Source organism: Pan paniscus, chromosome 14 (genome assembly GCF_029289425.2).
Source record: "Pan paniscus chromosome 14, NHGRI_mPanPan1-v2.0_pri, whole genome shotgun sequence".
Taxonomy (NCBI): domain Eukaryota; kingdom Metazoa; phylum Chordata; class Mammalia; order Primates; family Hominidae; genus Pan; species Pan paniscus.
This window is the reverse complement of record NC_073263.2, coordinates 70,819,408-70,836,202: the sequence shown is the minus strand read 5'-3', so window position 1 is coordinate 70,836,202 and position 16,795 is coordinate 70,819,408. Positions and strand designations below refer to the sequence as shown.

The following is a 16,795-nucleotide window of genomic DNA, read 5'->3' as shown; positions in this document are numbered from 1 at the left end:
ACTTCACATACTGGGTACTTAATAGGTATTGTTGAACAAAAGAGTGAAGTTTCATTTCCTTTTCATTCTGTTTCAATGAAAATACAGACCAGCATTTATTCTGTATGAATGATTTTTGTACTTTTCAGCACAATATCCTATGAAGAACACTCAGTAATTGTCTGTTGAGTTATAAACCACAAAGGTTTTCACAACAAAAGTAACAAATTTAGTTGACTTTTCTAATCAGTTATTCCAAAATGACTTTTCTTTTTTAAAATCATTTTTTAAGAATTCTGTTCATAGCTGTAAGGCCAGATAACAATCATTAGCATTTATTGACCTTTAGCAGTAGTAATTTAATCTTTGGGGGAATAAAGTTGATTAATCACAGCTTGACATATTGAAATTTGGCATAATTCTTTCCCAAAAGTGCTTATAGGGCAGCAAGTTCTAGGGCATTTAGTATAATAACTAAAGCACATATTACAAATAAAATGTGTTCAAAAAAGTCTTTTTGAAATTTAAGGTCATCAATTTTAGTAAAGTCCTTCAATCCTGGAATAGCCTTGCAATAGTACAGAGAATTGATCATATGTTTTAATCTCATCTCCATTCAAAAATTTCAGAAAAAGTGTGGCTAATAATTTAAGTAAAAGAGAAAGGGCAAATGCATAATAAAAACTAGATTTCAAAAGACTCTAACAGTGGGTGGAAGGAAATTCTTAAAAATATGGCCGATATTAAAAATTATATCACTTGACAAACATTTAACATCCTATCTTAACATGAAGAGGCAGAAACACTAAAAACTATACTTTTGGTGCCAATTAGAGAATCTCATAAGATTTCATCAATAACATATACTCACAGTAAACTTAAATTTGGAACGTAGTCAAATGGGGCAAAGGGACGGAACTGGGCATTCGTTTTGCATACTGAACTAGAGGCAGTAAAATTCTGGTAGATCTCCAATTCAGCAAAAACTTCTTTCTGATTATAGCAGACAGGCTGTCCTAGTCCATTTGTACTGCTATAGCAAAATGCCTGAGACTGGGTAATTTGTAAGCAAGTGAAATGTGTCTCTTGTAGTTCGGTAGGCTGGGACATTCAGGATCAAGACTCCAGCATTCACAGTTTGGCGAGAGCCTTCTTGCAGCATCCTCATATGGTGTAAGGGCAAAAAAGGGCCTAGCTATTTCCTTCCAGCCCTTCTCTAAGGTCGATAATCCCACTTATGAGGTCTCCATCCTCATGACTCGAACATCTCCTAGATGTCTCACTGCTTAACACTATTGCATTGGAAGGTGAGTTCTACTATAAATTTTTGAAGAAGACACAAGCATTCAAACCCTAGCATAAACCATGGATATGGAAGCAATATTTTTATCAGAAATCTCCAAAGTTGGTAGGGTGATTATTGGTTCTACACCAATAATTCTACAGCTTCTGATTATGATAGGGAACAGCTTCTAAGGAAACCCATTGCAGAACTGTGGCTTTAGAAGTCCGGGATCAGCCTAGAATAAGTTTTTCAACTACCCAAATAATTTAGTAAGCTAGCAAAAGCTATGAGATAAATTGTCCATCTTTATGCTAGCTGAAATGGATTTTATTCTAACCTGTATTCTATTTAACTGAATAATTGAATCAGAAATTTATTTAACAGCACGCAAAATATAGAAAATTGGGTTTCGTTTTCTGGATAGTTAGGTTGAAAGAGAATCAAGAGTACATTATAGATAGGATATTGACTTTTCATATTATACAGTGACAAAAGAATTAATTCATTATCTCTACATCTAAAATGAAGTTTCTGTTGAAGGAGATGCTTTATTAGATATGACAGCTGCTATGATAAAACCTTATAGTGAAAATGAAGCTTATCTTGCAGATTAAGTTACAGTGGATTTTCAGTGCTTAGTTTTACCTGGTTACCTACATTTTATTTGAAAGTTAGTTAAGAAAACACTTGACTCTGGAAAGTGCAATGAGGACATTTGGATGGAATTAAATAATGGTGAATATCACAATGTTCTCAGAGTCTCTGAGACTTCCTTCTCATTATAAGAAGCTTTTCTGTCTTTGCTTTGAAAGGCTATCCTTGTTTATCTTGTAATGGCCTCACTTAAGGTCAAGCCTTCACCAGACACTCACAGGAGATACCAGGTTTCCCTACTTCTCACTTCCATCACTCCTCATAGCCAGTAAACTCCAACCTGCCACTTGATGGCCAAGAAAATATCTGACCAAAAAAAAATAATAATAATTTTACATAGTAAATAACACAGTATTTTGCTTATCTTCAGAAGTAAAAAAAATATGGGGGAATGTATATGAGACTAGTTGAAAATAAACATAATATTAAATTGAATTACCTTATGGAAATGAGAGTTTGAGAAAAGTTAACAAAGACTATGGATTACATATCCTAGTTGATACCACTGAGAATGGTATCATATCTTTTCTTGGTTAGTACATTGAACCAAGAATCAAACTTAATCTATGATTATTGAAATTGTCATGCCTGAAATTCTTTGTATTATAAACTGAAAGAAACTCCAAAACTTGGAGAGAGATAAATGTTAAATATAATTCATAATATATGACTTTTTCATAATTATGTATCCAGTAGGCCAAGGAGTTGTTTAATTCACAATGAGATTGAGAAATATATCATTTAAAACACTGTAGTGATTATTCCCTATAGCACAACAATAAATATGTGAGATGATTGAAAGTGGCTAATTAATTTTAGTGAGGATGATGGGATCCTAGAGTGTCAGGAGCAAAGAACCATCATCTGACATCTACAGGTGATGTAATTTCTCACTTAAAGAAAGATTTGGCCATTTAACTGTGTAAATATGCACTCAAGGAAGAAACATTTCCAGTTATTTGGTTAATACTTCACATTGTATCTGAGCTATCAGTAATCCGTAATGATTCAGAAGATGAACACTGTGGTCCACCAGTCAAAGTCCATGTTGGAATGACTCTATCTCACCATGGGTTTTCTTTTCTTTTCTTTCTTTCTTTCTTTCTTTTTTTTTTTAATGGAGTCTCACTCTGTTGCCCAGGCTGGAGTGCAGTGGTGTGATCTTGGCTCACTGCAACCTCCACCTCCTGGGTTCAAGCATTCTCCTGCCTCAGCCTCCCAAGTAGCTAGGATTGCAGGCGTGTACCACCATGCCTGGCTAATTTTTCTATTTTTAGTAGGGACAGGGTTTCACCATGTTGGCCAGGCTGGTCTTGAACTCCTGATCTCAAGTGATCCACCCACCTTGGCCTCCCAAAGTGCTGGGATTATAGGCTTGGCCTATAGAAAACCACGCCTGGCCAGGTTTTCTATATTCATCAATTTAACCAATGAGTACTTTCTCAGATCCTGAATACGTTATTCATATACATATATTTGACAGTTAACAGAAATACAATCTTGTTTTCCTGACCTTAGACGTAAGTGTTACTACAGTAAAATGAGAGAAATGGAACCTCTAGAACTTAACTTCCTTAACAAAAGAGCAAAGTGATAGCAATACAACATTTCTGGGTGAGCTGCATAAATAAGTGCTATTATTGAACACCTGAAAAGCGTACATACCATACCCATATTTAGCTTACTTAACTGGTCTGTACAGACGTGTCCTGAAAAATTACTGCGGAGAAAATTAATGCATCCCCTGATATGCAACTCTCCATCTGCTAACGGCTTTTTCTCCATTCTTTAAGAGAAAGCACCAGATGTAATTTGATTAAATCTATCAAGGAACAGCAGTAGACCCTCATTTTCTTACCTCTGTGTTACATCAACTCTCCTATTAAAGGTCCGAATTAATCCAGAGGGACACTGATCATTTCACTACTCTCAAACATAGCGTATTGGTCTATAACATTTATAATGTCAAGACCTGGTGGGAAAAAAAGGAGCTATCCTGAATGAGTTGGCAAGACTTACACATTCTGAATGCTGAGAGAGATAAGTCTCAGAGTCTGCCTCCTAAATAAAGTTTCAAGGAGTCATTGTGTGTACATGTATGTGTGTGATATTTCTTCCAAGGTAAAAAAAATAAAGATCGTAGCTCCATTTACCCACTACTGCTGAAATAGAAGCACAGTGATTGTTAGGACGTTTTTAATTTTGGAAACAAAATATACCATATAGTTGTATTGTTCTGACCCATTTTACTGGATAAATTGAAAGACTGCTAGTTTTTATCAGACCTTAAATCAAGAAGATGCTCTCCACCTTGTCCAGAGTTCACTTCAAGCAGCTCAGTCACCAGTATTGAAGACTCAGTAGACCAAGTTGAAAAGACAGGCGTTAAACATCACAAGCATTAGTTAAGCTGTAAAGCAAACACATAAATAAATGTTTATTAATTGCTTTGTAAAATAAGTTGAAAATTTACTGTTACAATATAACAAATGTGACTATAGAGAAAAAAGATATAGAAAAGAAATATAATGTGTACAATGTAATCTCATAGATTTAAAATGGATAAAGATTGATGATACTTGAGAAATAAAAAGTATTAAATAAAAGGAAAATATCATGGATAAAAAACTGCTATAGTGATTACACATAAAACTTTCAAGTATTTGTTTAGAGAATGACATGAAGTACTTATTCTATACTTATGGATTGATCTAGAGTACTTATTTATACTTATATTTGTCAACAACTTGTTGAAGATTTACTTGCCAGAGATCTTTCATTCTCATTTTGCCTCTTTACTTAGCTCAACACAACTACTTGTGCAGAATATTCTCACCATTGTGCTGCAGAGAGAGGTGGAGGTTCTCTGCAGCATATAATATAAAGCACATATTTTGATATGTTTTTATATTATATGTAGATAGTGATGAACCATAAATGATGTCTTCTACCAAGCAATGATCATGACTTCCAGATGGAGATAGGAGAATTTACTGCTACAAGCCCTGGGCAGAGGTGATAACATAATTTTCACTCAGGTGAAGACTAGATATTTAGCTGGTGTGGACTCTGACCCTCCCTCCCGCCACACACACTCCTGTGCTCTGAATCATGACCTTTCCTTAGCCTGATTGCTCAACATTATCTTCCAAAGTAGTCACTCTTAGATCATTCTCTCATCTTAAGGTTTCACTATATTCCAGTCATACTTGTTTCTATCCTTCCACACAAGTATTTTTCACTTTATTCATTCATAATAGCTTATGATGGAAAATGTAGTTGAAAAAGTGCATTGCTTAGTTTAACTACAAGTCATATCAATAAAGGAAGATGATTCTTCCTTAAACAAAGGTAAGAAAGTTTCATTCTTCATAAAAAAAAATCAGCAAGGTATCAATTCCTAGACACAAAATAAGGGAGACACTTCTTTCTATCCAGGGTATATGGTTCTTTCTGTCAGAACTACTCAAATAATATTTTCTAATGCACCAATGTAAGGGTAAAAATTAAATTTCCCTTGCAAGACTGTTTGAGTATTCCCATTCTGCTGCACAGCTAAATATTTTGGTTTTGTTTTAGAAAACCTGAAGAGAATTTTTCTAGTCATAAGGAAAACATTCTTTTGGAAATTAAAATTTTCTTAATATATTTTCTTAATATAACCAAGTAATAACTTGAGAAGGGTGTTTTGATTATTAAAAATGCCTGTTTTATATACATAATACATTACTTACATGAACTGGAATTTTTTATGACCTAGGGAATACTGAGTTGTATAAGAATTATGTTGGATTTTTGTTAGATAAATGCAAGTGAGAGAGGGGCAAGAGAGTTTCATTGGATAGTTCTTGTTGTAGTCACTGAGTGGTTTTGTCGACAGATGAATGCTAAGTGGTTATAGTTATTTGTGAGTGCAGTATACAACACTTTGAAACAAGAACAGCATAAAATTAAAGTGCTTTCATACAGAAAAAAAAAAAAACAACCCTACCAACAGGGTAAATAAACAACTGACAGAATGGGAGAAAATATTCACCAACTATGCATTTGACAAAGTTCTAATATTCAGAATCTATAATCTACAAGGAACTTAATCCAATGAACAAAAAATAAACAACTCCATTAGAAAGTGGGCAAAGGAAATGAACATGTTTCCCACCATGAGAGGATTCACTGCATCTTGATTAAGGTTAATAGTTAAGGTTAGTTTGTATAATTTTATTTCAGACAATCTATTAATCAAATCCAATTGGGTGGAGCTGCCAATTAGCCATTAACTTCTAACAAAGCATATATGAAATGGCCATGAATAAATGATTAACAGCTTTTTGAGACATACAATTTGTGGTACTAACTTGTTGATGGTTTGCTAATATTTTTATTTTCTTTTTCATAACTTTAAAATTATTTAACTGTACCCTTCTTTAAATATTACTTTTTATATTTCTGAAACAATGCTTCCTCCATGACATTTGTCTTTGAGCATTGATAATAAGTATCCCTTTTGTTATTTATTTTTGTGCATTTAATAAGTTAACTATAACTTTTAATACATGCATCTTTATCAATTCTCTGATCTCTAAATTACTTCTTTATATTTGTAATCAAAATGCACCATTTATTATTAATGAGGTTCCATGAAGAATGAGCAAACTGTCTAAAATGTGTTCTGCTTTTTATATAATAACCTATTTTATTTTCATTAAAATTTGGAAGTAAGCATTATATTTCCAGTTTTACAAATGAAGAAAAACTATCTTCCCTTTTTCTTCTCTTCTCATTGCCTCCTCCTGTCCCACTCCCATAGATATAGAGGGATGACCACAACCATTGAAAATCCCATTATATGTAAATACCCAAAAGAGAGCATTCACTGTTGATGAGAACTAAGGAATCAATTAGACAAAATAACTTGGCCAGTTGATGGTCACCAACTACCGTTATTGGCTATCCTAGAGTTAGCACAGAAAGCATAAGAATGAAATAAGTATGATAGCAGTAATGGCAGTATGTAGTATCCTTACAGCATGAATTCCAATAGTGAAGTTATTACCACTTTTAATGTTCAATCTCTCAGCAACAAAAACACACACTGAGTCTACAATCCTTGAAGAGAGACTCTGGATACTTGGTGGCAAATGGACTCTTTTGGATTTCTTCTACCATAGAAGGGGAAGCAGTCCATTTTTGAAAGGAAGAAACACATATTCCAAGAATATTAATTATGTTCCTGCATTCTGACCCTTAAGTAGCGTCTGTCCCCAGAGACTTAGAAATTTTTTTATTTACCTGCACAGAATTTCACATGACATGTCAGATCAATGCACTTACTTTACACAAAAAAGATGCATGAATACACCCATGTCCATGGTATCCATTGAGTATTTCACAGTAATGACATCCAAAATCTAGAGGCCGATGGGAGCAATGGAATACCTAGCCAAATGCATGGCAAAAGCACCAGCTTGATACTAATATTTTATGAGTGAGATACCACCCTGCAGAATATATCAAAGACTTTTAAATGGTGATGCATCCCAGCAGGAAGAATGCATGGTTCAGAATTCAAGAGCTGGAAGCAAGTATAGGCCTACTTTTTAAAATGATTTTTTTTATTTTCAGTTTTTATGGGTACATAGTGTGTGTATATATATATATATGAGGAATTATCCCACTTACCACCATCCTACGTAGTGTTCTTGGGATCAATATAGGTGAAAATTATAGTAAGGAGGCAGGATTAGGCAGAAGGAAAATCTGACTTGTGTTACATATTCAGCAAATAGCTTTGGATGGTGCAATTGAAAGATCCCTTAAGAGTTTTCCCATTTCAGATGGAGAGAGCAATGGACAGACTAGGGAAGAGGCATGAGTGAAGTACTGCAGTGATTCTTGTGGGTTTGGAGATTTTTTATTCTAGAGGGGAAACTTTTCTATTGTGGGAAATACAGCAAGAAAAACTACCGCTTTTGTTTAGGTATTTCAAGGACTTAGTGCCAAGGGTCCGGCAGGCAAAAAGGGAATTCTTCATCTTGTCAGAGAGAACTGAACCTGATTATCAAGAGGAGGTAAGGAGGAATGTATTTGACATTCAGGTAGGCTATTTTTGTGCTTTTTGATACTCCTTTACCTAATTTTGATGTTTAGTGAATAAATCCAGCAACAGTGAGCTACAAAGATTATGTGACTTATGGCTCAAGTTTCTCAGGTATGAGGATGCAAGTCATGCCACCAATAAGCCCACAAAGACCATTAGAAGTTCTGCGTGAGCATAAGTGGAATCTGAGACAGTGGAAACTATGAGTATTGGTTATAGCTCCAAGGGCAGCTGCAACGCCAGGGGCTCTATCTAGTTCAAAACCTAACCTGTCTTACTTCAGTTTCACCCAAGAAATGATACATGAGAGGGCTGAAAGAAATGTTTCTGAACTCTATATGAAGAGTGTATCTGAGCAGTACAAGAGTGGACTGTGGAGCAAGCTATGATGTACTATGACTCCACTACTGAGGATACTGCCAGAAAATTGCTCTCAGCTGTCAGTCCTCTTTTCACTGATGAAAAAGTACATCACCTAGGGTCAGACCTCTTTCCTTGGACAGTCTTCATTCAGTGACTAATCAACCTAGATTAGTCCCCTTGTACCATATTGAAACAACTCTTAAGGGGGCTCCCAATTGGGCCAGCCACATCATTATTGAGCCTGCACCCATAGCTCGGCCCAATCCTGCTTTCTTACTCTCTTGTTTCACAGCTACAAAAATCTAATAACACTCTTGGGTGGTAATTGCCATCTCAATGTCTGCTTTTTGAGCAATCCAACTTAAAGCACTTATAAGAAATTCATTGTGAGGCCGGGAGAGGTGGCTCACGTCTGTAATCCCACCACTTTGGGAGGCAGAGGAGGGAGTCGGGAGTTCGAGACCAGTCTGACTAACATGGAGAAACACTGTCTCTCCTAAAAATACAAAATTAGCCAGGCATGGAGGTGCATGCCTGTAATCCCAGCTACTCGGGAGTCTGAAGCAGGGGAATCACTTGAACCCGGGAGGCTGAGGTTGCAGTGAGCCGAGGTCGTGCCATTGCACTCCAGCCTGGGCAACAAGAGCGAAAGTCCATTTAAAAAAAAAACAAAATTCACTGTGTACCCAGCAATATCCCAAATATTATATATATGTACTATATATAATATATGTACACAATATTATATATAATATATTTTATATATGTGTATTATATATGTAAATTCCCTTTGTCAATAGAAACATGTATATGAACGTATTATTTAATCAACTAGATAAGAAGTCTATACGATATTATAGAAAAGGTCATCAACATAAATTAAACAATGTTTTTAAGAACTAAAAATAAACTATACATCATGTATATAGAGACTCATTTAAAAATTATTACAGTATTTTTTAAAATTACTACAGTATTATGTTTATTATTGTATTGTGTTATACAGTATTATGTGTATTATTGTAGTCTCTGTAGTCATAATCATTTGATGTAATAATAACTTTTTTGAACATATTTGCCGGGAATTCAGATTTTCTGTGGTGTGAAAAGTGTATATGAAAGGTAAAAAACCTTATTTTTTCAGTACCTGAAAAAGTTTTTGCAGGCATGAAGGTTATTTGTTGTAATATTGGCTCTATTCTTAATATCTGTGATAGAAAAATAGAGAGGAATATGAAGTAGTATTTTCTAAGAATTCAACAGTACTTTCTATTATTCGCTCTTCATCATAGTTGCTAATACTAACTCCTTTATTTCCATCAAGGAAACATTATTTTGAATAAATACTTTTTAATGCAATGTTAATTTATACTAACATGAAAGTGAAAATAAGGTGTGACAGAAACTCAGTAAGGATTCTTCAGGAGGATAAAGAAACTAGAAATTAACACAGTTTTATTTTAAAATTAAAATGCATTCAATTTAGAAAAAAATTAGAAAAATAACTTTCTTTCAGTAGCAAGTTTCTTTGGAGTAAATTGTTCCAATTTAGAATTTTCTTTTGTTATGATAGCAAGGAGAGAAAAATGCCAAAGGTGATAAAATGCATAAGCCTTAGATAAAAATCACTGCTTTACTATTTAACCTTTTCTCCTCTCTCCAAGGTGATGTACAATAGATTTCCTTAAGAAATTGTAAGTAAAAATAACATTTATGCATGCAAGAAATATATGTTTTCTCTGATTTTTCCAGATTGACAGATAGTATTGTATGTTTTTATTGTGTACAACAAGATCCATTAAAGTATTCAGTGTAAATATACATTTTGGAATGTTTAAATCCAGCTAATTTACAAATATATCACCTCAAAAATTTTACTGTTTTTAAGATCAAGAACAAAATTTATTGTTTCCAAGTAATCAACTGTTATTATTCCTTGGGCCTGAAGAAATTTTCAGTTTTATATTTATATAATTTTACCTAGAAAACAAAGTACTAATGCCTCTGAAAATTTCTTCCAAAATAAGAAGTGATTGTCCAGAGCTACATCAATGATACAACAGTAACTTAAATGACATAAATTTTAATGAGAAACATCACAAGTTATTTTATCAATTTGTTCAACATTTTAATAAATAAATGTAGTCTCAATATTTTTTTCTTTATAGTATGGAGAAGAAGAAAGAAATGTAAACTTCTATTATTTAGCTGAAAAAAGCATGGAATTATATATAGTCACATATGAAAACTTCTTCTTGCTTACTGCTATACAGATGAATAAAGGTTTACTTAAATTTATATAAATGTTATCCCTGGGAAAGATTTTTTTGGATAAGATATGGTAATAGCCCTGTCATTATGCAACAATCACTATGAAAGTGTAAATCTAGGAGAAGCTGTAGTGAATAGTAGACTTCTCCCAGTATTTCATTCCTTTGTGTGTTCAACAAACAGTGCAGAACCTTATCCAGTAGACATTTCAAAAATAACCTACATTTATCTTTTAAAATATGATTCCTTTGTCACATTATATAATTTATTTTTATATTATTTTTCCTCAGTGAGTAAAATAAAAAATATACTCATATTGTACTCTGTGAAAACTTAAAAGTAAATAATAAATACATATTTGATTAATTTATTCAAATAAAATACAAATGCCTTAGGAATTCAGAAAAGTATATGTATTCAAAAGAGCTAGATTAGCTATATGGAACGTAAGTCCTGAGTTCTTACACTTTGACAGGAATTGTACAAGTAACATCACTTATAACAGGCACATTGAAAGAATAGGTAAGTTGGCCAAGAATGGAAGAGGGAAAGATGAGTATTTACAGAAAGGTAACAGTACTAACTGATATGTGTGGTGGCAAAGGCCAGTTTTAAATAAAGTGTTAGGACTGAGGAATACAACTGGAAAGGTTTGCTAGGACCAATTGTGGAGGGCTCTGGATATTAGGTGAGCTATGTTTATAAAAGCAGCTATGTTTTAGTAAGTAGTTACTATGTATTTTAATATATATTTCTATAAAAATTGTATAAACTCTAACAATTTTTTGATATTAAAAGTGAAATTAAGAATACATTAATTAACTTGCTTGAGGTCATATGGCTACTAACTGCTACAAATAAAATTTATACCCAAGAAATCTGATGACAGAGCTTCTACTAATAACCACATAGTACATGGCCATTGAAATGCATTTTGTCTGGACTGCTTGTTTTGTTATTAATTTTATATAGAATGTCTCTAGTTATTCTATAGGCAGGTTATCTTGGGTATTGGTTTTAAATATATGTTATCTATGATTTGAGAAAACATTGTTTTTAGTTTATGGTATTGTTCACAAATATAATCGAATTTTTAAAACAGTTAGCATTTATCCATATGATGTTTGCTGCTAGAGATTAATGTTATAATTATAATTTTGTTCCTTATTTGATACTCATATTCATTTCTCACAAAATGTATACATATATATGAGATATTTGAGTAATATTTATTATTTAAAGATATTTGTTATTTTAAAAATCAAATAAAAATTCACCAACAACATTTTACAGTGCTGAGTTTTCTATATGAAGTCAGCCAAAATTAAGCCATCATTTAGTTTATTTATATTTTTATTTTTTACTTATATTTATATAACAGATATATTCTAGTTATAAAAATGCCATTTATTATGGAAATATTAGAGTGAAAACAGAAAGTTTATTTTCAACACCCTCAACCTCCAAAATCAAGAACCAACTTCCCTTGCCAGAAATAGCTATTTCCACCAGTTTGCCATGTATCATTCTGGAAGTGTTTGTGTGCATCTATAAATATCCTTCTGTGTATGTATACATATATAAAATAACTTCTATTTTATGAAAAGAGGGTTATATTATGTATATTGCTTTCTGTTTAGATTTCCTTTAAGTTAATTTTATTGTACTTAGATTTTAAATATTTATAGATCTACATAAGTTTTATAAAGAACACATTGTATTCTACATTATGCATGAAACAAGTAACAATTTATCTATTGATGCTCGTTTGGATTGCAACCATATGCATATTGTATTTTTATATGCAACATTGGATAATATAAAAATACTTAGCAAATGTGCATACAATTTAGCATTTGATGGCTATTGTGATTAAAATTTCCCTTGAAGTAGAATTTATTATACTTCCATCAATATGCATATAACATACACACAGATATATGTGTATATATATATATACACACACGTATGTATATATATGCTGTTGTCAAGCTTTAAAATTTTACCAATATTATTTCTCATTTTTTTTAAAAAAAGCACAGTCAACAAGTAACAAAGGCAAGTAATTATTGTATAAAATTTTACAATACATGTAACTGATGACTGAATAATATCAATCATATATAAAGATCTTGAATCAACAAAGAACAGTTAAATCACCCAGTAGTAAAATTGTCAAATAATACAAAAATACAGTTCAGAAAAGATAAGGACAAATACAAATAAGTATATAAAAACATACTCATATTGCAAGAAAATAGAAAACATGTAAATCTGTGTGTGCTTGTGTGTGTATGTTTGTGTGTATATCTGTCCTAAGTGGTTTACTATGCTTTCCCTTTACTAAAAAAAGGGTTTATTGTCTCTGTTATAGTGTCTTGTGAGAAATTAGAGTCCAAAAGAGTCTCAGACTTGAAGCCAATTCAAAATTATTTTCCAATTCTTTCCCACTGTACTGTCACCAAGCACACAAAGCTGAAGACTGGAGAAGTGTAGGTGTGTAGAAAGAATAGTAATACCTATTTGAATAGATAAAAGTGTTAATGCAGGATATTTTATATATTATAAAAAAAAAAGTAGAATATAACTTAAAATGGTTTCTGTCTTCATTCATACCATTAGTAGTTATAGTATTTTCATACCATAGCTATATGTTTTAATTAAACTTAGCATATTAAATGTGGCATAAACTACATATTAGTGTTACAGCATCATTAGCTATTAATGTTGTTTTCTTGGTAGCAAAAGTAGAATCTTTATGTTCAATGGTTGAAAAAATTATATGAAATATATTATTAGCAAACAGTAAAAATTACTGTATAATATTATGTAACGAGTTAAAATATACAATATGGAATATATGCTAGAGAAAAGGTATAATTATTAATTACAGATTCTAGAAATGGTAATATTTCTTTTATCAAAATATATTAAATTAAAGTTTAAGTACAAATTAATTGTGAAGCCCCATTAATGTGTTAAGCCTATGAACTTTGCTTCATATGTTCTTATCCTTCAATAACAGATTATGGAATGGGCATTGGGTCAAGACAGCAAACTAGAAGCAGCTCATGAGTGCTGCTCTCACTGAGAGGAAACAAAAGGATTAGTGAACACTGACCCTACAAGCCAATCATCTAAGAAACCACATTGGGATCTATCAAGGCAGCAAGGGGACACAGAGAGCACAGAGGAGCGAAGCTGGTCAGCAGTCTATCTGGGATGTACACAAAGCCAGGAGAAGCTCCCTAACACAGGAAAGTGTGAGTGAGTGAGAGGCCCCTGGGGGATTCAAACTCCCCACAGGTACCTGTGCAAGCCTGGTAACAGGAGAATAATCTTGGCTTCCACAGCAGACCCCTCACCCTGCCCGACCCCCACATGCTTCTAAACTGAGGCAGCAGCAGAGAAGCAACAGGAGATTTTGCAGAGGCAACTCTCAAGTCCAAGAGGACTTCTACAAGCCTTTGACCCCAGATCACACTGGCATCAGTGCCAAAGCCCCAGTAGAGGCTACGGTTGCAGTGCTTGGGGCAGTAAGATTGCCCCACAAACCCCTCGTGAGATGACTCATCCTTGGCTTCGGCTTCTGGCCCAGATGTCCCACTTCTGTCTGAACTCAGTTGGCAGCTGCTGTTTCCTATTGTCCTGGGGAACACCTGGATGGCAGATTAGGTGACTATACCCAGCCCCCACCAATGGTAGCCAGAAAGGTAAAGCCTGATAAGGCTTCTATTCCAGGGGTCATGCTTCTGTCTGAAATCAGCTAGTGAACAGATCTTCTTGTTCTGGGAAACACCTGGACCTCAGGGTGGGTGACTCCACCCACCACCGCCTTTTGTAGCAGTCAGGCCACACCTGCTAGAAGTAGTAGTGCTAATTCTGCCTAAATTCTGCCAAGGAGTGCAGCCTCCTGTTGCCTCAGGAAGCACCAGCAAGGCAGAACAGGTAACTCCACTCACCCCTGCCTCTAGTAGTCAGATGACCCATACTGAACTAGAATTTCCAGCCCAGCAGTCTCTCGTCTCTCTTCTGTCTTAATGCTACAGGAGAGCAAATCCCCATGTTCCCCTGGGAGGTACCTAAACAGCAGATTAGGTGACCCAACACACCCCCACAACTTATAGACAAATGGGACTTGCTACCTTGTAGCAAGTAGGGAGGAGCCCTCAGTCTCAAATAACAGAAAGGTAAAATGCCTGGTTTTCAGGCTGCTGGAGAAGCAGGGTGTGCCTCACTCTAGAGCTGACCTGGCAAGTATACTGCCTGCCTGCCAACAGTGGCCCCTGCCTGAGGGAACCATGTGGACAAGAACACCAAACAAAAGAAACACGGGCACAGAGCCAGTGATCAGAGGGGTCTCCTCCAAGGCCCAGGAGTGAGCTAGATGAGGGGATCATCTCTCCCTCCCCACAACAGAGTACTACTGACAAGTGCACCAAGACACAAAAGAGCTCTGCAGCAGAGTAAGATCTTATCTGCTAGCTAACACTCTTAAGCACTACTTACTGGATTGCAGCCTAAAAGACAACACCAAAACATGGAATGTGTGAAAATTAAAACAAAGGCTCTCGCCAGCACCACTCTCCAGCCAAAGCATGTGCACCTAACTGCCCTGCCATGTCTGTTGGAATATGTGAGTGAGAAAAAATGCCACTGCCACCACCCAGATGAAACACTTTGGCTGGCACTCCATCAGAATATTGAGGCCAGTGGACCCAAAACACCTTGGCCCCTTCAACACAGCAGGTTCCTAACCCAAAAGGCCAGAGAACAAAGTTGGCAGCCCATTATCAATCCCCAGAGTTAGAACATGAAGAACATGCAGCACAGGAGTGCTGAGCTAAGCCTTGGCTCAATGGACTATACATTTAAGTGTGTTTTTGTGGTGGCTGTTACTAGTCTTTTGATTTCATATTTATAACTCCCTGAAGGACTTCTTGTAAGGCAGGTCTGATGACAATGAATTCCCTTAGCATTTGCTTGTCTGAAAATGATCTTATTTCTCTTTCACTTTTCAAGCTTAGTTTGGCCAGATATGAAATTCTTTATTGGAGTTTCTTTTTTTTTTTAAGAATGCTAAATATAGGCCCTCAGTCTCTTCGTCTTGTAGGGTTTCTGCAGAAAGTTCCACTGTTAGCCTTATTGAGTTCTCTTTGTAGGTGACCTGCTTGTTCTCTCTAGTTGCTATACACACACACACACACACACACACACACACACACACACGTAATGGTAGACCTTGGAGAATATCATGAGCATTTGTCTTGGGGGTAGTTGCAGTCTATAGTATCTCGCAGGAGTTCTCTGAATTTTTTCAATTAGAATGTTGACTTCATTTGTTAAATTGGGGAAAATTTCCCTGAGGATGCCCTCAAATATGTTTACCAAATTGTTTGCTTTCTTACTTTCTTTTTCAGGGACACCAGTGAGTCACAGATTCAGTCTTTTTACATAATCCCATATTTCTCAGAGGTTTTGTTCATTCTTTTTTCTTTATTTTTGTCTGACTAATTCCATTTGGAGAACCAGCCTTCCAGCTGTGAAATTCTTTTCTCAATTAGTTCTATTTTACTGTTAATACTTGCAATTGTATTACAAAATTCTACTAAATATTTCAGCTCTATCAAATAAGTTTAGTTCTTTCTTAAAATTGCTATTTAGTTTTTTAGATTTTGTATCATTTTATCGTATTCCTTAGATTTCTTGAATTAGGTTTTGACTTTCTCCTAAACCTTGATTATCTTTGTTCCTATCTATATTCTGAACTCTACACCTGTGATTTCACCCTTCAGCCTGGGTAAGAACCCTTCCTCAGAACTAGTGCAGTCATTTGGAGGTAAAAAGACACTCTATCTTTTTGACTTTCCTAGGTTCTTGCCTGTTTTTTTCTTTTCTGCTTGGGCCAATGTTAGTTTAATCTTTGAAGTTGCTGTCCTTTGGATGAAGTTATTTTGCTTTTATCTTCTCTGATGCCCTTGGGGGTTTGGTTTTGGTATAAGATGGATTCAGTTGACTGGCTTTGATTCTGGAAGATGTCACAGGGCCAAGACTCTGGGTCACAATGAAAGCAGTGTTAAGAGGGACGTTTATAATGCTACATGCCCACATCAAAAAGTCAGGAAGGTCTCAAATTAACAATCTAA

At 34.7% G+C, this 16,795-nt stretch overlaps 1 long non-coding RNA gene across 1 annotated transcript in view; it reads right to left on the bottom strand.

Annotated features, from left to right (window-relative positions):
• The window catches only part of LOC130540718 (uncharacterized), a 101,432-nt gene that overhangs the window by 42,679 nt on the left and 41,958 nt on the right, over positions 1 to 16,795 (bottom strand). Inside the window, exon 2 of the long non-coding RNA XR_008954711.1 lies at positions 4,204 to 4,328. This is a non-coding gene — a long non-coding RNA (uncharacterized LOC130540718). The remainder of the gene's footprint in view (positions 1 to 4,203; positions 4,329 to 16,795) is intronic.